At 38.0% G+C, this 20878-nt stretch overlaps 1 non-coding gene across 1 annotated transcript; it reads left to right on the top strand.

The window, feature by feature from the left end:
• The first annotated feature begins 20081 nt into the window (after positions 1 to 20081).
• LOC147518525 (small nucleolar RNA R71) lies at positions 20082 to 20188 on the top strand. Its single transcript, XR_015214558.1, has one exon. It is a non-coding gene; the product is annotated as a small nucleolar RNA R71 (small nucleolar RNA).
• Positions 20189 to 20878: the final 690 nt, after the last annotated feature.

The following is a 20878-nucleotide window of genomic DNA, read 5'->3' as shown; positions in this document are numbered from 1 at the left end:
TATTTTTACTAACGCTTATATCCGTTAGCTCTGGGGTGTTACAGTCACTTACGCAAAAATTACTAACAGGTATATCTGTTACTTTGATTAATTTTAGTAACGATTATATCCATTACTATAAATATTTGTAACAGATAGTTAATTGTTGATTGTCTTTTAAAATTGGTCGTTTGTGACAGATACAAATGTTACAAAAATTTGGCGTGCTTTGGTTACTAACATTTTAAAGATTTGGTTTGTCACGGAAATATTTGTTGGTAATAGATGTGTGACATACTACTAGTCAACTTTGGTGTAACAGATATATCCGTTACTAAATTTTAGTCCACGAAAAAAAAAATTCCCCAGGTCTAATATTTTCCACCCTACACATATTAGCTCTACCACATCTAACTATTCCATCTCACGCAGATATCACACTCCACAACAACTCAAGCAACAATTGAATAATAAGAAAAACCAACAAACTAAACTTTATTGAAACAAAACCTCCAATCCAAATCACAATTTATATAGAAACAAAAACTTCGATTCAATGAGCTTTCACAACAACTCAAGTTACAAGTGAATAACAAGAAAAACCATCATATTCAATACTATTCAATACTACAGTACTTAACCCACAGTCCAAATCCCCCTTTACAAACAAAAATATTGAAATGACTTAACCTATCGTATCCATCTAAAGTTACATGACAAGAGAACACAGAGTAACAAGTGAATTATTGGCCATGAGCCCAAGTGCACCGCATAGGTAATATAAGGTAGAGGTGCAACATACATAACAATGGTAGTAGCTAGCAAATCTACAGAAAAGCTTCCTCATCTAGCCATTAAGTGATATTATAGATTCCAGCATGACAAATGCAAAAAAGACAAGTACCACATTCAGAAATAGCACCATCGTCTGCACTTTTAAGGTGAGTATACCTATTTTTACAAATAAAAAAAAATCACATTAGTCTCAAACTTTCCAAAAAAATGAAAGTGTTATAGGTCTTAAGTATTGATTACATCTAGAGAAACTATAACTAACCATTGGATGAGATTAACAAGGATATAATTTACGTATAACGTGGAAAATCCCCATTATCATAGCCTTCAAAAATAGTAAGTTCACTAGCAATAGCAGTGGCCGGTGAGTGCTCATAGTTCTTTGGAGAGCTTGCTTTCACAGCCTTGATGGGAGTGAGTGTCCTTTAGTATGTCAAGGGTGTCATCCTCTTGAATGTCATACCCAATATCATAGTCAGACTCTTGATGCAACATGCTCCCACCTAACTGAGGCATTAGCATAATGGGTGAAGTACACCAACAAAGAGAACCAGGCAAGTGAACACTTCCTTGTAAATGGGTGAGCATCTTGATATATAGGTTATCTAAATGCAAGCACAAAAGTCGTAGGAGCAACAATAGTAAAAAGGAACACCTAATTTTGGATATAATTAGTTAATCAAGATTATCATAATAAATTTATTTGACTCAGTAAGTCAGTAGTCGTATACAACAAAGAAAAAATGTTTGTGGAAGTAAGTTTCAAAAGCTAAATGTTTATGTGGCATGCAAAATATAACCAAGCAAGGCAAGCAAAGATGCAAAACAAATGAACTAATCAATTATATTGTCACTTGCTGAATTATGAGATACTGATGCAAATAAAGTTGAAAAGTGGGCAGTGTCCAATATGATCAGTTATATCACCAAATAAAGAGATACAACTTATGGAAACTGCAGAAACTCTTACGCTAAAATTCCCGATCAGCTTATTTCCTTGGTAGAGACATAGAGTAGACTAAAAAATCAACTACTTCTACTTAAGATTTTCACTGCTTCTACATATCAGGAAAAAAAATAACTAAAAATAAACCTTTATATCAACTAAAAAAATAACTACATATCAGTAGCTACACTTATACACCTTTCAAATATCTTATACCTAGCTGATGAAATACATGTGAGACAGGCTATGCATCTCAATGTTGCACAAGTATCTATTTTTTAATGAAAGTTTAGAACTTACCTTCTTTGATGCCAAAAAGAATTTTTGCATCCTTCACATATACACCCAGCCGAGCATCCAACACCAGACATGTATGCATCTAAGAATGCCCAATGGTAAGAGAATAAATTATGTTACAATTGGCAATTAGACTAAGGTTGGAACAAATATCTAAACTTGAAAGCATTCATAATATTTTTAAAACAGATGGACTTGCAATTGCATCCCCTTTTATTTTCCAACAACAAAGCACTCACAATAATAGCCAACAATAATGCACACATGTCAACGAAAATTGCAGGGATTGGCTTACTAGTATCCATTCGTTATTATCATCTTGCATGACTTACAGTTTCAAGCATTTGGACCTTCTACAATTGAAATGCTTGCAATCATCCCCAATGGTGTGTGTCCTCTTCCTGGATATCACAAATCATTATTCCTAGACCCACAATGAAAAAAATTGAGAGCGTGAGATAATGAAATAAACATAAAATACCTATATTTGACTCAAAATTATTGTCAAGCGTTAGTAACCTTGTTGGCTGTCTAGATAATTATAAGGTGTTTAACAAACAAAACAATGAACTTAGCAATGGTAGATATTAGAGTTCTAATGGACAAGCAATGGTGATTTTGATGAGCCAACCAAACCCCAAACCAACAAAATATCCCAATGTTGCAGTTCTCACACAAAACTTAATTCCCCCAAATTTGTTAGCAATGAAATAAACCTAACTTGATCATTTCAAGGAGCACAATTAAAACAAAAAACTTGGAAATTCGCTACCTAGGGTTTGGGGTTGAAAGAGAGAGAAAACAAATCAAGAGAATGAAAAAGAAAATGTACCTGGCTCACTTCTTCGACGACGAGAGTTTGATAAAGTAGACAAGGCTTCCATGGAGGCTTTTAGACTTGAGAGAGATGAGCATCGGGGAGAACTTGTTTTATTTACTTCTAATCTTTTCTGTTAGTTCCATATATACCCTTTTGGTATTTGTGTTAGATGTTTTTTATCCATTTTTTATTTGTTTCCTAACGGATCTAATTGTTACCCAACATTAAAAAAATACTTTGAAAATAGTTGGAAAATTAAAATGAAAGATACTAACGGATACGAAATAACCTAACAATTATATCCGTTAGACAGGTTCTAACGGATATATGTGTTACAAATAAAAATTTTGTTGTGTTACAAAATGACCCTTATGGTGTAGTGCGTATTTTAAAATTTGAACATCAATTTCAATCCAAGAACAAATAAATTAAATGAAAGTATATATGTGGACCATTCAATTGGTTTCAATGTTTTTGTAGCTAAATTGTGTAGATATGTTTGTTATGTTGTAAAAAATGACAACTATTATTAATATTTACTAACATAATATCACGAATTTTTTACTTCCGAATTTTTGCAACCAAACGTTTAAAACACGTATTAATTAAACACTGTATAATTACCGTATTGCGAATTTTTGACCGTACCATTTTTTTGAATCACTGAATAATTCTCAAATTATTCCCGTAAGAATTATTCCCGTACTGAATTTTTACCGTATCCCGAATTGCTAACAAGGCTTCTGAGCAGCTGGCTCAGTCTTACTAGCCTTCTTCTTTCCCAGGGTATCAGCCACCCCCACATCAACAGCCAACTCTTTCAGATTCATCCTCTTCAAAGGAGGCCGACCTGAATAAGTACGACCTTCCACTATACCAGGTCGTTCCTCAGACTCAGTTTTGGTCCTTTTCACCCCCTCAGGCTCAACCACCTCAGAACGCCTATTCAGCTGAGGCCTCCGGAAGGGAGCAGGAGCATCACCACCTCCCCCAGCACTCCCACCAACATGACCAGCCCGGTCACCATCACCCCCTTCAGGTCATCTAGAAGTAGAACGACTATTAGCAGCTCCTCCAGCCATTCTCACTCTAGAAGCAAGTGCTCTCCTTTGATTCTCTCTCTCCATCCCATTATCCGAGCTAGAATCAGAGATGTCAAACACGAGCTTGCAAGCCCTTTTCTTTTGCTCCACCTTCTTCCGGTTGATCTTCTCTCCTCCACGCTTCTTAAAGTAATGTGCAACCTCCCCCAAGACAGCTCATTTCTCTTCCCAACTCAAACAAGAAAACCTTTCTATAGCTCCGCTGCTCGTGCGCCCACAAATAGCAACCTCTGCAAAACAACACAAGGCTATCAGAACGTTCAAAATATCAAATACAATACATATAATACAACCTATAAAATAACGACCTACCATCCCACTTTATAATACGGTTACTCAACTCCCAATCAGAGGGGCTGTAATTACCCACAACCAATAACGGCCTACGCCCCCAATCCTTCTTACTCACCCCCACAATCACAGTAGATTTCCCTTTCACGACCTACAAACTAAAGTTCATTGCAGACAACCTCTTCACAGAGAAATGCTCTAGCACATCTGATAAATAGATGTTATAGCCCCTCTCATTCAACAAATCCAACACATGGAAAACCCTCCAAATATTCCCTATGAACTAACAAGGGGCTTCTCCACAAAAGTTCAAAACTTCCACAGTAAGCCATGAGTAAGGCAACCTCATCCCAGCCTTCAGTTGACCATAACAAACCACAACACCCCCATCCCGATGAACGTAATCTAAGCCAAACACATTCCTCTCTCCACCCAGGTCGTGTATAGTCAGGTCGGAGTCCACCCAGCCAAGCGCCTCCCTCAAAATAGCTATACAATCCACCGACCTAGGTATCATCTCCTCAACCATCGTCTCCAATGAGGAAGACGATGAAGCCTCATCTCCACTACGAACCCTAACATCATCATCTCCATCACTTACCGTTCTTTTTTTTTTTTTTTTTTTTTTTTTTGGTTGTTTTGAGGTTTTAGAGAGGTCCCCTACCCCTTTTATTAGAAATAAAATTGTAAAAAAACTTGTTACATTCTCACTCTCTCAAATATTGCTTACCCCTCGCATCATCATATATAATTCTTTTTACATCCTCTGTAAGCAATGTCGGTTCTAACTCTAAAAAATTACATGATGGAATATTAGCTGCAATAGCATCAGCTAACTTATTAGATTCTCTGAAAACGTGGAAGATGTTAATCTGCTCAAATTGGGCTTTCATTCGCATAATAGCCCGTATCATCTTTTTGGCCTGCCATGGTTGCTGGTCCCTTTTATTTAAGAAGGCTATTACGGTCATTGAATCGGTCTGCACTTGAAGTCGTCTTGTTCCTTTTCTTAGCGCCATTTTCATTCCCTGCTCTACTGCTTCCAATTCAATAAGGTCTATCGATGGCTTGTTCGCTCTTCCATGGCTAGCCGCTAATACCTTCCCTTCATGATCTCTAATCACTGCTGCCCAACCCCCTAGCTGACCTTTGAGTGTTCCATCAGTGTTGAGGACATGACTACCCACTTCTGGTTTCTGCCAACGCACAAATTGGTGCTTCCTTTGCTTTGTTGCTACCTCCACATTCCACTTATCAGTGAACCTCTCAATCTCTGGTCCATACTCCATTTTTATGTCTACTGCCTTCAGCTTTGCTCTCACATCACTAAATAACAGTCGAGATATCTGCTGAACATTCACTGCTTTGTTTTCAAAAATCCTATCATTCCTTGCTTTCCAAATCCAGTAAATGAACCCATTCCACATTAGCCTCATCACATCTTTCTCTATTCCTTTCCCCTGCGACACAGCTCCAACCCATGAAACCTCCTGTTGCCAAGTAGGTTCTATTCTTCTGTTGTACCCCATTTTCTGTAGAGATATTTCCCATAATGATTGTGGTATAAAGCAACCATGAAATAGATGCTCCTCCGTCTCAGTTTCTCTCCAGCAGAATATACAAGTATCTGAGTCTACAACCTTTTGTTGTTTCATTTTTTCCAGCGTTTTCAATCCCCACTTAGCCATCCAAATGATGAAGGAATGCCTAGGAATTTTGTTTGCATACCAAACCAGCTTATGCCATTGAACTTCTTGCCTTACTCCTCTCAAACTCTCATACGTATCCTTCATGCTATACTCACCATTTGTGGATGCAGACCATACTATGTTATCCTCATCCCCCATAATCTCCACTTCATTTTCTATTGCTGCCGTAATCTCTCCTATTTGATTCTTTACCTTACTCGTGAACTCCCATTTACCATCTATTATGAAATTCGACACTGTAGCCTGCTTGTTGCATCTCGAATCATATAACAGTCCCTGCGGAAACTTCTCTCTTAATATCCCAAAAGGATGCCATGGTTCATTCCAGAAGCTCGTTCCTCTACCATTGCCTATCTGGTGGAATACTATATCTGCCGCTTCCTTTCTAGCTTTGAGTATATTCCTCCAACTCGACGAACAATCAATTGGTGTTTTCAGCTGCCAAAAGTCTCTCCCTCTGACTAGGTTCTTTTGTACCCACTGTACCCACAGGTTTCCTGCCTTGGTGATGAGGTTCCATAGTGGTTTCATGGTAGCAGCTTTATTAACTTTCTCTATACATCGAATTCCTAACCCACCTTCCTCATATGGGTAACATATATCATCCCATCCTATCAATGCATGAGATTGTTTACACCATTACATCCATAGAAAATTCCTAAAAATCTTATTGATGTCATCAACTGTCTTTTGGGGTAGTGTGAATGCAGCCATCCAATACACACTTAGGTTATTCAACACTGCCTTCACCAACTGTAATCTTCCCGCATAAGAAAGTAATCTGCCCTTCCAGCTTTGAATACGCCCTGTGATCTTTGATATTAATGGAAAACCGTTCTCTCTCTCCACTGATCAATCTCTACTTCCCCACTCAAGCTATCACTAGTAATCGACATTACAACAACAAAAGAAGCAAAAGATCAAATTTTTTAACTTCAAGAAGACGTACTTTATAAGAAAGGTTGGAAAAGTTTTTTTCTTTCGCTCTGCTTTTTCCTTTGTTGATAGAGTGAGGAAATGAGAAACCTTCGCACGCCAAAACCCCTCAATAGCCCAAACCTCAAGAAAAGACAAAATGTTTCGTCTTCCCACAAAAGCCATCATAACTCGCCCACAAACCGCCGCGATTTGGGCCCATGGATCAAATCCAATTGTTCCCGGACATTTTCCAAAACTGTTCAAATGAACCAGCTGTCAGACACGTGTTAAAAAGCTTTGTTTTATCTTTTCTTTTCACACCACAGCTGTCCAAAGAATAAATAAAACAAAGGGGGTTGTGTAAGTACCCTCCGTTCTATATTCATATCACTACAGCACATGTGTCCACAACCCAAATCGTATCTCCACCAGCTCGTACCACACCACCAGGACGTAACAACGACCCAGACTCAAATCGTCCCAAGTATCAAGAACAGCCATATATGGAAGCAAATTAATGATTCATCACGATCTTGAAGCTCAGTCAACGTACCAATCAAGGAGTCATTTACTTTGTAACATCAGAAATAATGGTGAATCATCAAGATAGCACAAAATGTGGATCTACACTTGATAACGGCCTGGAGCAAATAAGGAAGGTCGGCTTAAACATCTATAAATAGAGAGAGATGAACTACGTAAGGCTTGATTCAAGTTTACCCAAGAAACTTGATTCGTAGGCAACTCTTGTCCCAAAAAAGAGTGCAGCCATTCCCTATCAAACACAACATCAGTTTGTTGAACCCAAAATATACACCTCTACACCCTCCCATCCCAATTGAACAAGAAAAAGATGCAAAGCCATTTGCTCCTATGGTGATTACAGTAAGTACACAACATTCATATTTATGTGAATTACTATTGTACGCTTCATGTGTTAGCCTAAATGCCTACTACAGTATTTTTTGTTTGTCTTTATATTATTGCTAATGCTTAAAATGGTAATTGCTTGTAAAGATTGTTTCCCTGAAGCTGAATTTACAAAACATAAACAATATTATATTGGAGAAAATAGTGACCATTTTAGACGAAACAACCCTGCACTTTATACATTATTAGTTTCGACTTATGAGGGACTACCCAAAACAAAATTTTACTATTCACTTTTGCCATTTTTTGGTCAAATACACACAAATGCACAAATCTTGAGACAAATGTCTGATCATTGTTACCAACTTACCATCAATAGTCTTATACTCTTATCCTTTGTATTCGGGTACATGTCACCAATGTACTGTTTCCCCACTCAATACTCAAGCAATCATTTTGATGATGCCCAAGTTAGTCTCGGTAGTTCCACAACTCAACCAAGGACTGCATGATTCACTATGACATGCTTATGAAAATAAACTTTTTTCGAACAAAACAACGAACGCGGGGTTCCATTTGTATACTGTCTGAAGCCTTGAAAACTAACCATGTTAACGTGTTTTGGCAGGTGTAAAGGTGTGATTTAGATTTACCCTACAAAAGTGGTGAAGAGGATAATAGGTTTGAATATTAGAAAGATCGAGTTCGTTATTGAGCGAATTGCCTACGTATCTATCTCTCACTTCTGGGGGGAGATTAGAATTAGGTCTGACGTAGTTCATGTAGGGGGTATTTATAGCTGATGAACGTGGAGATTCATTCAATACGTGTACTGACAAACACAAATGTATGCTTGAGATTGAGAAGGAGTGTATGTATGGTGTTGGTAGGAATTTTGTAATGATGGGGAGTGGTTACAGTGGTTCGTGTTTTGCGGTATTGGAATGTGCAAGTATGGCTTTGGTAATGATTGCATCTAGAAGAAGGATGATGTCATTATAAGGAACATTCTATGTGAGCTCGTCCATGCGACCTGCGCTCTTCTGGAGCGAACTGGTAGGGCAAACATCTTAGATCGGGTGATGATATCATTGCTTGTAGTACGAGCTAAAGTAGACCACCTACATGAGGCGAGTTTCTTATGAAGCGATCTCGGAGGACGAGGACATGAGGTTAGTGGAATATTTCTGCTTATGCTGGATGCGCGCCTGATGTTTCTGAAAGAGGACATCACTCCCTTACACAACCCCCTCTCAGTAGGTCGTGTTGTACATTAAAGGGATCTGCTGAGAGAAAACGGTGGCGCGTGTTGAGCATGAGTGAAAAAGCAAACTTGCCTGACTGGAAATACCCACCATGCTATTGAGGTCAGTTTGTGTGGTATGACGAATTGATGTGAGATAGTAGTTGGCACGTGGGAGAATCTGAGCAATTGAGGAGAAAATGTGTCGTTTCTTTTTTCGGGATTTTGAAAAGATAACTCTTTGGTAGACGTGTGGACTAAGGGTTAGGGTGCAATCATGAGGCATTGGGAACTGGAGAGTCAATTGTATAAAACAACTGTTGGAGATCCGAAAATCCATCCTTTATTTCATTTCCAGAAACACAGAGACTAGAACTCTTTAGGTTAGTGTTTCCGCCATTGTTGCTCTTCATTTTTCTTCTGCTCTTGCTTGTTTCATTCAGTTGTTAGGTTGGGTTTAGTTTGTCTTGTTTAGGATTTGTAATCACTAAGAAAAAGGGAGATGTATGATTCTGATGATACGCGTTCTGATGAGATTCGAGAGGTGTCACTGAGTTGTGGTGAAATGGAGGAGAAGAGGGATGAATCAGTAGGGTTTGAGAGTGAAGATGTGGAGGAAGAAGTACGATCTGAATCTGTTGCTGTTATAGCTAGTACTTCAGGTTGTGATGAGGGGTCGTCCTCTAATGGGTTGCCCCCTAGGGCTGTAGATAAACGTGCAATGAAATCTTTCACTGATCAAAGGGAAGTTTATAGTATCCACGGGCGACCTGAAGATACACGAACTGGGAAAGAGCGTAAAGGTGTTTAGTGAGAGGTATACACCACCGAACTACATAATAGTAGTCTGTGAGGGGCAGCTGAGGCCTAGTATGAGGATACCATTTTCAAAGCTGACTTGTGAATTTTTGAACTTCTGTTGGAAGGCGCCCTGCCAGTTTATGGGTAATACATGGCGGCTGCTTAAGGTGTTCGACCTGCTGAATGCGAGTGGTGAATACCACATAGGGGTCGCTGACATTATTGAGCACTACTCAGTAAAGCGATCTCGCGCTTTTAACTTTAGCTTGCAAATGGTGTCGGGAAAATCTAGCATGTTGGATAGTGTAAGTAATGAGGCTTGGGAGAAGAGGCCGTTGTTATTAGTTGGGAACTTCTGTGTCAGAGGATATGGTGTGAATACTAGGGTTTGTAACTTTTCAGGTGGGTAGGAGTGTATTGTTCTGTTGTTTTGATGTTCTGATTGTTGATATTGTAACTGACATGGTTCTGTGTTGTTTTTGAAGAGCTCATTATAAAGAAGCGAACTGAGCAGGGGGTGATAGAGAAGTTTGCGAAGTTAACTCAAGCTCAGAAATAGGAGAAACTGCCTGAGGTCGCGCACTACTTTGTGGAGCGAGGAGGTCGCGTGGTCAGGGAGAAGAGGAGGAATCAGAAGGAAAGGGCTCAAGGCCAAACTGTTCGTGAATTTTCTAGTGAAGTAGCGATAGAGAAGAATAAAAGCGATCTGGTGACGAGGGAGGATAGGAACTGCAGTTGCTCTGGTCCTAAGCGACCTGCCGGAGGTTGATAAGTGCTCAAAAAGTGCGATTTAACCCTTGATTATGCCTCTTGTTTAGCCATCTTAGTAGACTAATAGTATTTGTAAGTTATGTTTTATGATTCTACAGGTGAAAAAGAGAGTTTTGTATAATATTAGAGAAAAGGGGGTAAAACGAAGCAATTCAGAGGATTAAGGATCACATGGGAAGCCCGTGGACAATCATGGAGAAGGCCAAGGAATTGAAGCTATTAAATATGCAACTTGGACCTATTTTAAAGCCTATTTGGAAGCCCAAGGCCAAAGGATTCGTTACTTGGACCAAAGCCCGCAAAAGAGGATAGAAGGATAGAGCAGAAGAGAAAAAATAGACTTCGGCATCTGGGAAACATGGATCATGCGTCCAGTCGCATGAAACGACACTGTAGCCAATTACTTCTCAGTTTTGGAGGCAACTTGGACTCTGAAAGAAGTATATTTGTATTAGAAAACAAATGGCGGTTTGGAATGCTTCTAGAACTCATTGTAACCCCTATAAATAGAGGACCTAAGTGACTCATGTAATTTGCCAATTCACTTATACTCTTGTTTCCAGAACTTGAAGCAAAGAGAGATTAATAATAAAATATTCAGTTTTAACTAGCTGAGTCTTAATAAATTAGTCTTTCTAGTCTTATGTTCTTCGACTCTTCTTCTTCTCGTTCTTTGTGTTCTTCCTTCTTTATGGAAGGCTAATCTTCTCCTTCAAGGGAGGAGATGAAGCCGGTGCTTAGGGTTTGTTGATTCTTTTAGTTTATGGTGTTCTTCAATCAGGTTAGTTCTTTATGTTTTTAGCTATTAGTTCCATTGCCCAGACCAGGGGTTGGAAGTATAGATTAAGGTTTTTATTTATTGCAATCGAATATCATGCTAGTTTAGGGTTTTATTTATTACAATTGAATATTTGTTAGTAATATGCTTTTATTTATTGCAATTGAATATAATGCTAGAATAGGGTTTTATTTATTGTAATTGAATATTATACTATTATTCTCTACTTTTCTTCTAGTTGTGTAGTGTTTAAGAGTAAGGGAAATATTCCTTGTGTTTGCCTTAGATGGTGATTCATTGAATAGCTGCCCAAGCTCACATAAAAAGAAACAAGATACTAGTAACATGAACATAGGAACAACCTTAAGTAGAGTAATTTGTTAACGATATTTCCTCTAAGAGGGCATCGACACTCGCTCGATTGCCTAAGTGTAGTCTACTTGTGAGAACAACCATGAAGCAAAAGGTCTTTGAATCAAAAGTATCGATGGATTCTAATCTCTTGAATTCCCTCTCTTATAAATTATCAATAGTTTAATTTAGTTTAGCATTAGAATCTACAATATCTATAATCATAGTTTTTAATCCCTCAAACCTCCTCTCCAGTCCTGTCATTCATATAAACATACACTTAAAAGTGGAATTGAGGGATAATTAGGTTTTGATAAACTTCTATTTTGTTTAACGATCATCATCCATCTACATCATCTATCTACATCATCCATATACCATTTCATAAACACAAAAAAGGAGCGCGGGTCAAATGGCGCCGCTGCTGTTTTAAGTTGTTTATGTTTAACATTTTCTTTCAAGATTAGAACTTTGGATCTTGAGGTAATTTTAGCCGCATCATCCATCCTTTTAAGAAAAAGAGAAGATTGAAGGACATCTCAAAGACAAGATCTACCATCTAGGTTAGTCGAATCTTCATTCTTTTTATTGCTTTCTTAGTATAGTTGCATCATAATTTAGTTTTATTGCTTTCTAGTATAATTGCATTTAGGACCTTTTCAACAATTGAAGTTGTAAGCCAACACAGCGAAACATCAAACTCTAGTGTTTCTTGTCTGAATCTTGACAAACGGACTATCGTCTGTGGACCGTGGTACTTAAGCAATCCAAGTGATTTACCATAATCCTAGAAGAGACAGCTTTAGACAACGGGCGAGATACTAGCTGCGAAGCCTAACCCAGTTGAAGGAAAGTAGTTTTGCATATTAGTATAATTTAGAATAGTTGCATATTAGTTTAATTGGATTCAAGCATAGTAGGATAGTTTTTCATCATCTTCGCATAGCAAGAATACCAGCCGATATTGATACAATGGCCGCACGTAATGATGGAGGTGTTATGGACACCAATAATCCTGAAGCTATCCTACCCATGCAAGCACAGCAGAGGAAGAAGCTGAACGATTTCTATTCGCCAATCATTGGAGACCCACCGAGCAGTATTATTTTTCCAGAGACAGAAGCTAACCAGTTTGAGCTTAGAGCATCAATAATCTCTATGCTTCCAAAGTTCAACGGTTCAGATAATGTTCAGCCTTATGTTCACATGAATAAATTTCTTTCAGTCCTCAGAACTTTCAAGAACCAGAATATCAGGGATGAGAGTATCAAGTTAATTCTTTTTCCACTCTCACTCAAAGGTAAAGCATCTGAATGGTTAACTGCATAGTCAATCAATTCAATAGACAACTGGGAGAAGTTGAGAACAAAGTTTATGAACAAGTTCTACCCACCCTAGAAGACAGATGCCATGTAGTAAGCCATCAACAATTTCAAAGGGAAGGTGACTGAAGAATATCATCAAAGCTGGGAGAAATTCAATAATCTGCTAGTCTCATGTCCACATCATGGTTATGATAAGAGTACATTGGCTCATTTTTTCTTTTGAGGACTTTCTACTATGAACAAGCAGATGATATAGTCAATGCACAAAGGCAAATTTACATCAATGGATGGAGAGGAAGCTTACAACTTTCTCAAGAATTTAGCTGAAGAAACACAACAATGGACTACTAGCAACGAGGATGTTGCTAGCATAGAGGGGGAGCCAAAGCAATTTGGTTACCAAGCACATGAACAATCATATCAAGAACTGAAGTCTACATTGGCTAGCCTAACCACCAGCATTGAAACTCTGAGTAAGAAATTCAACCAGTTCTCTATGAATTCCTCCAAGATCAACAAGTCTCAAGCTAAATCTCTCCCAATCATACAAGCTAGCCGATACTGTGAAGTCTGTTCGGACACTTCCCATGCAACTCTAGAATGTCCTGGTTACTATCAACATGCATCAGTTGGAGAGTACAATATAAACTCATTTCAGAGGCCCAACCAAGGTGGTAATAACTTTCAAGGTAATTATTGGAAACAGAATGCTGGACCCCCAGGTTCTCAAGATCAAAGTTATATTCCACAGATAAGTCTAGCTTCACAGTTGGTTCCTCAACAACAATTTCACTCTCAGCAGAATTCCAATACAAGTGAAGAGTTAGTGCCTGATCCTAGAATAAATTATGCCACACCTGCAAACCTGGAGAATGCTATTACTTTGCTATCACAAAAAAATCAGAAGTTTGAAAGTGTTCTAGAGCTTATTGCACATTCTCAGCTCAATCTCCAGCAATCTCAGGCAAGTCAATGTTCTAGAATGGAGTCTCTAGAGGCTAAGGTCGACCAACTCACAACTGCTTTGTCTGTAAAGACACAAGCCACTCAACCTAGCTTATTTGAACCAATATTGAGGAGTGAAGATGTATGCCACATTGGGATAACTTCTAGTACTAATCACCTCCATGAAGATGTCAGCTCAGTTACTACTCTCAAATCAAGATTGAAGATAGACAATAAGGTTGACTTACCTTTTCATGATGACATTGCTACAGAGCAATCGGTCAAGATTTCAAATGAAGTTCAAAAGGAAGTGGGGGAAATCCTTTCCACTCCCATTTGTCAAGATGACCAAGACAAGATATGCAAGAATGCCAAAGAGAAAGAAGAGCAGACACATACTGATGTGTTTGTACCAAAGGCACCTTTTCCTATGTTTTTTGCTTAAAGCAAAAAGGACAAACAATTTTTAGAGATGAAGGAGGCATTTGAGAAAGATAACATCAATATCCCCTTTCTCAAAGTGATCAACCAGTTGCCATTGAAAACCCGTAAAAACTAAACTAGATTACTCTAACCTCATTCTTACGGTATCAATTATTTTATTTCCTACTCTCACATATATATTCATGCAATATATAGAGTACAGAATCGTTCCACTCTCAATCTTTCAAGACTAAATAGAATTCAATTGAACAAACACAAAGAACAATGGTGAGAGTAATGTGTGATGTGAAATTTCTATACTATCATTCCCAACACAAGAACAATAATAACAAGTCATAATTTAATAACTAATTTAAACTATATTAATCCATTTGAACAATAACAATAATGATTCAAAATGAATTAAAACTAAAATTTAAAACTAATTTAGAACTAAGATTATGAATAACTACTTATCAAATTAAAACAAACTAATTAATTGAATGTAAAAACTATATCTAAAATAAGTTATTTGAACTCATTAATGGAGTCTAACCTAATTTTTCTAATCTAGATCTCGGTATGCTTAAGAGCTAAGTCTTCTCTATACAAATGGAGGAGACCAGATCCACTTTTTCGTGCATGGGCTGAGGAGCCATGTTTTGGGCTGGAAAATCGAGCCCAAAACCCAATTTCTTCAGTCCACAGAGGCCTTTTCAGTTGGATTTGACTTCTATGGGCTTTTTGCCCAATTTTTCTCCTTTGATTGGGTCAAGTCTAGGACCATTGGAAAGCTCTTTCCGAGCCGTTCGTTTTGACATAAGGTAGGCTCAATTCCGAGGTCTGAGTCCAAAGATACGGCCTTCGGAAGTTCTGTTGGCTTTTCTACGCTATTTCTGCCCGCGTTGACTTTGACTTTTCAGCTTTGACCGAGCTTTAAAAAGGCTTTTTTTCTTCTTGAATCTTGACCTTTAATCACAGAACTTCTTAGCAACTAACCCTTGCTCCTTTATCTCATAAAAGGGGCGTATTTCTGCACATATTCGACTCTGAAGCCTGAAATACACAAAAGCATGATAACAGTACTAACTCTTACTTATTAATCACATAATTGGTCTAAAGTAATATTGTTAAAGGGGTTAAAACTATAGTTTTAGGTTCTTATCAAACCACCCCCAAACAGCATTTTGCTTGTCCTCAAGCAAATATGAGAAATTAGCATAAGTGACCAAAAATAGAGTTTTAACTAATCTCGTTTCGCCGAGTGCGATTGCATTGACCATATTCAACAAGGCCTTAAACCACTAGGAATTCCCTAGTGGATGAGTTGTAGCCTCGTGAGAGTTTTCTAGTGAAGTTACTCACAAACTTCATCTATATTACAACGACTAAGAAATAAAACTATTGTTTCCTTATTTATGCTCCCAATTATCTATATATCTCATTAGCAATGGATACAGAATAATCAAGTTGAAACCTAAGCTAATATATGCATAATAATCAATTATCTACGAATAAACATATATATAATGAGTGATACTATGAAAAGCACTAGCAGGTCCGTTTCTGAAAACTCATAATAGCGTCCTTAAGTAGGTCCTCACATAAATGTCAAGACAAAAGCCACTCTGATTTTTGCGCTCAAGTTTCGCTACTCCAGTGTGCAGTGGGCACACTTTCACTTACAATCTCAATGACACACAAGGAAGTCGGAGTCGATCAAACACATCTACCACTTACTATCACACTAACCTATTCCTAATTGAGCTAGAGGTCTTTATTAGGTGATGCGGGGATTAGGAGATGGTTTAAGAAGGAAGGAAATGGATATTCAAAAAGGACAAGTCTGATATAATAGAGTCTTCATATTATGTAACTAGAGAAAACCTTGTTTTTTACTTTTGCTTCTACACTTTGTTTCCATCCTTAGCCATATTTATCTTTTTCTTTGGCTTTTGACTCCTTTGATTCTATTTTTGGAGTTCTAACTCTTTATTTATTTATTTATTTTTATTTGGATGGAAACTTTCTTTTCTTATTTGAAGCGACTAACAAATTCTTGATTTCAAAGGTCTTTCTCTTTTCTATTCTTCATCTCTATTCTCAGACTCATTCAAAGAATGGGTAGGTTGATTTTTTTATTTTGTTTTGTTTTGTAACAGGGTAAAGGATTTGCGGTTTATGAAAGGCTAAAGAAAGGCTCAGAGGGGCGACTAGCGGAAAATAATTTATAGGTTTGAATTTTTGGCTATATCGATCCAACGATGGCCTAAATTCTCGCTTAGGATATGGTATAGTGATCAAGCAAGTGGACGTGTGATTTCTCTATCTAGATTTTACTTCTCCCGTGTGTCATTTCTCAAATGTTCACTCATATAAGGCTTTAGGCTATATTCTCACATGATTTGTAGAATAAGTACTCTAGCCTAGATTTCAGAAACTTACTGTTAACAATCATAGATACTCATGTAACATATTTATAGATAGATGCAAGGATTATTACCTACATATTAGCCTAAGTTTCTAAAAACTATTCTAATGCAAAAGCTACGTGAAACTTCTAGATTATTGAAAGCATAGAGAAAGAAAACAATACCAATATTCCTAAGTGTATAACATACTTTTTATTTATATTTTCAAAAAAATTTGAATTTTTTAACTAGAAAACAAGTACATATTATACATATCTATATCCTAACAGATGCCTTAATTACACGTGTTTCTATGCCCCCAAACAAAAGCATGATTTGTCCTCAAAGTATTTAAATAACTAGGGTATAGAAATACCATTGAAACGTGTGAAATTTTGGAGCATCTGCAAAATAAGGTTAAACATACTAATATAGAAAAGAAAAACTGACGCAATTCTATAAGAGTTCCACCCGTTATGGGGTTAATGAGAAACAAATTGCTTGGGACATAAGCAGACACTAACTGAAATAAAAACTAAGCTTAACTCCAGCGTTTAAGCCTTGTCAACCTCTTCTATAAAGAAATGAGGTTCCTTCGCATCCTGCCTCTCCAAAGAGATGAGGTTCCTTCGCATCCTAACTGCAAGATCCTTTTGCAGAACCAATGTCCATAAGTCTCACTTCCCAACAAGTGTTTGGAAGACTGCTCCAGTATCACTATAGGAGAAGTCATCACAAAACTACTCTCTAGAACAGCTCTAACGATCCTGGAACAACCCACAAAAATTTGGAATTTTTCATGCCCATGGGGGTTAGGGCGCAGGGTGCACTCAACCTATGCCTGGGTAGGGCGCGGGGTGTGCCTTGGTGAATTTCTAGTTCCAGGCACTTGGGTGCAGGGTGCGCTCACTTTTTGTCTTGGTAGGGTGCGGTGTCGCTCGAGAATTTTTTGAGTTCAGGCGATTCAAAGACAAAGCTCACTTTTGCACAGGATGGATGCTGGTCGCTCATGTTAAATTTTGACAGACAGATGCCTAGAGGCTGAGGTGGCTCAGCTCAAGCAGTGCTCGAGGTGCTTTGAAATCTGAAGTGAGAAGGAAAAAAAGAAAATTTGGGAGTGAAAGGTGAGAGATGAATATGAGAGATGTGAGTTTTGTGTGGAGAATGAATGAAGTTTATATAGGTTTGAGTTTCCAAAACGAATTGGGAAGTTTCCAAAACATTTTAAGGCGATTGCCGAAAACAGAAATTTCCAAATTCGAAAACGAAAACTACCCATATTCTTGATTCTAATACAAACCTAATATCTCTTAGACTGAATTTAGAATAGTAACTTCTAAACTCTTATAGATTTCATCCTACCACCACATCTAATCCTAGGCATGCCCATATCGGCAATATTCTCAACCATCACTCCAAAACAACTTCTAAAATAGAGGATCATATAACAAATCATGCTAGAGTAAATAATACCACCCCCAAACAATTTGGGAAGGTGGGATTACCAATAAAAATAATGCACAATTTGAAAAGAACCATATTATATTAAAATTGAAATTCAAACAACATTTAACAACCAAATTCAAATTTAACTACGGAATTCAACTACACTTTAACGAGAATGTTTTCAACTACACCCTTGGGATACTTAATAGAACGATCGGCTAACTGCAAAGTCATTTTGGTTGGTTGAAGTTTTGTTAGACCTAGCTGTTTATATAAATAAAAATGGAGTAAGTTAACACTCGCCCCCAAGTCTAATAAAGCAGTTGTTATGAAGGTATCACCTAAGGTGCATTGTACAGTAGGACGACCAGGGTCCTTGTACTTAACAATTCCGTTATGTTCAGATAAAGAGGGATATTATTCAGTTAAGAATGTTTCATGGGGTATGTTGGTTTTCGTCTTATTGGTGAACAATCCTTTTAGAAACTTAGCGTGTCTAGGTAAACTTTTTATAGCATCTAGAAAAGGTAGGTTTATAGTCAGATTTTTAAATATTTCCCTAATCTCATCAAAATTTTCGTCCTTTTTAGACATAACTAGTCTCTGGGGATATGGTAGTTTATCTCTATATTTAGCAATATTATTAGTCTTTGTTTTATCTCTATCTGTTTTCCATCTAGGTGTCCATATTAGAACCTCTACAGGTGTTGGGTCTTCAATTTCTATTATTGGGTCTTGTAAGGTTTTACCTTTCGGTTGTGGTTTAACTGGTACCTCTACAGGGGTAGGATCTTCAGTTTCCAGTTTGGTATCTAGTAGAATATCAGGTGTAGGGACCACTGGTGGGGTAACCACAGGCATACTTATGGTGTTATCAACCACTCTGCCAGAACGGAGAGTGGTGATAGCATTTAACTAACCTACATTTCTATTTTCATTACTAGTATTATCGATTACCTCACAGGCTGTGTTTGGCATTTTAGGATTAGGTAACGCTTGACCTGGAAACACGCCTTTTGGTTGGGCTAACTGTTGGGTTAAATGATTAATGGATTGTAAAACCTGTTGGTTAAATTGAGCCATGGATTGGAAAAGTTGTTGGTTAGATTGAGCCATGGTTTGGAAAAGTTGTTGGCTAACTTGTATGTAGTCGTCAAGACGATCTGGTTGTGTAGGTGTAGTGGTCACAAGTGGTGTGACTGGAACTATCTCACGCTGATTATTAACAGGTGGGTTGTGATAGTTATTATTAACCGGAACGTTACCTCTATTAGCATTATAATTATTATTGTTATAATTATTATAATTACCTAGTCCTTGTCCTTGTCCTTGTCTCTGGGGAGCTTGGTTGTAATTGGGTGCTGGCCTAACATTTTGATTATTATACCCTGGAGATGTAACTTGTTGATTATTTCACCAACCGAAATTGGGGTTTTGTCTCCAAGGTGCGTTAGGTTCGCTATTAATGGAATAAACATTGTCTGGCTGTGCGGATGGATGTTCATAGACTAGAGGACAATAGGAGTCGGGATGCCCAGGACTCAAACAGAAATTACAGGGAATAGAGTTAATGTTCATGGCAGGAGTGGGTTGTTGTTTAATAGAGATGGCATCTACCTTTTTAGTGAGGGAATCGATAAGAGTTTTAAGCTTGGAATCAGGTTTAACCTAAAAAAAAGAAGGAGTGGAGCGGGAAGATTCGTTACCTCCCCAATTGTTGTTCCTCTTAGATTGATCCTCTAAGAATTTATAAGTCTCTGAGGCTCCTTTACTAAGAACCCCTAGTCATGATATCTAGAACCTCCTTATGATGATGTAAATGCCTCTTGAAGAAGGCACGAACAAGTGTGTCCTTCGCAAGATTATGATGCGGGCATTCAATGAAAAGATCAGTGAAACGATTCCAGGCCTCTGAAAAGGATTCATGAGGATTCTGGTGGAAGAAATAAATCTTTTGAATCATTTCATCTGTCTTCAGTGGTGCATAAAACTGTTCCATGAACAATTGAACAAGATTAGCCCATGAGTCCACAGAGTTTGGCATTTGCGCAGTTAACCAAGACGCCGCCTTGTCGGCTAGGGTGAATGGAAACACCCTAAGTTTAACTTGATCCAGACTTATGCTAGGATGATGGAATGTAGTGAGAACTTGGTCTATCCTACGTATATGCTGGTAAGGCTTCTCATTGTCTAAACCATGAAAAACTGGTAACAAGTTAAATATATTAGGGGGAATTCGAAAATCCCCCACTAGGTCTGCAAGAACGATGCACGACTTAGGGCCATCGTTTAGGGCTTTATAAAAATCAGAGAGAGGAGTCTCTTGTTCTTTAGCCATTGATGCAGGTGTAGTGTGTGAAATTCTAGATAGGCGTGTGGTATTTATGTCTACAAAAAACAAGCCTGATTATACTAGAATTAAAACTCCTCCTCGTGAGGAGAAGAGAGAGTGGAAGAAGAATACTGAATGCCTCCTTGCTACGCGTTTGAATAGCGTCTTGTATATATGATCTCAGTGTTTATATGATGTTAGAAATACTGAATAACTTGAAGAAATGAAAATTTGGACTGACCTGTGAAAATCGGGCTGCTCCTGAAGAGGGCGCGGGTCACACTCAGAAATGGCCTTGGTAGGGTGCGGGTCGCGCTCTCCTGT

Source organism: Coptis chinensis, chromosome 2, assembly GCF_015680905.1.
Source record: "Coptis chinensis isolate HL-2020 chromosome 2, ASM1568090v1, whole genome shotgun sequence".
Lineage (NCBI taxonomy): Eukaryota > Viridiplantae > Streptophyta > Magnoliopsida > Ranunculales > Ranunculaceae > Coptis > Coptis chinensis.
This window is presented reverse-complemented; position numbering and strand designations above follow the sequence as displayed.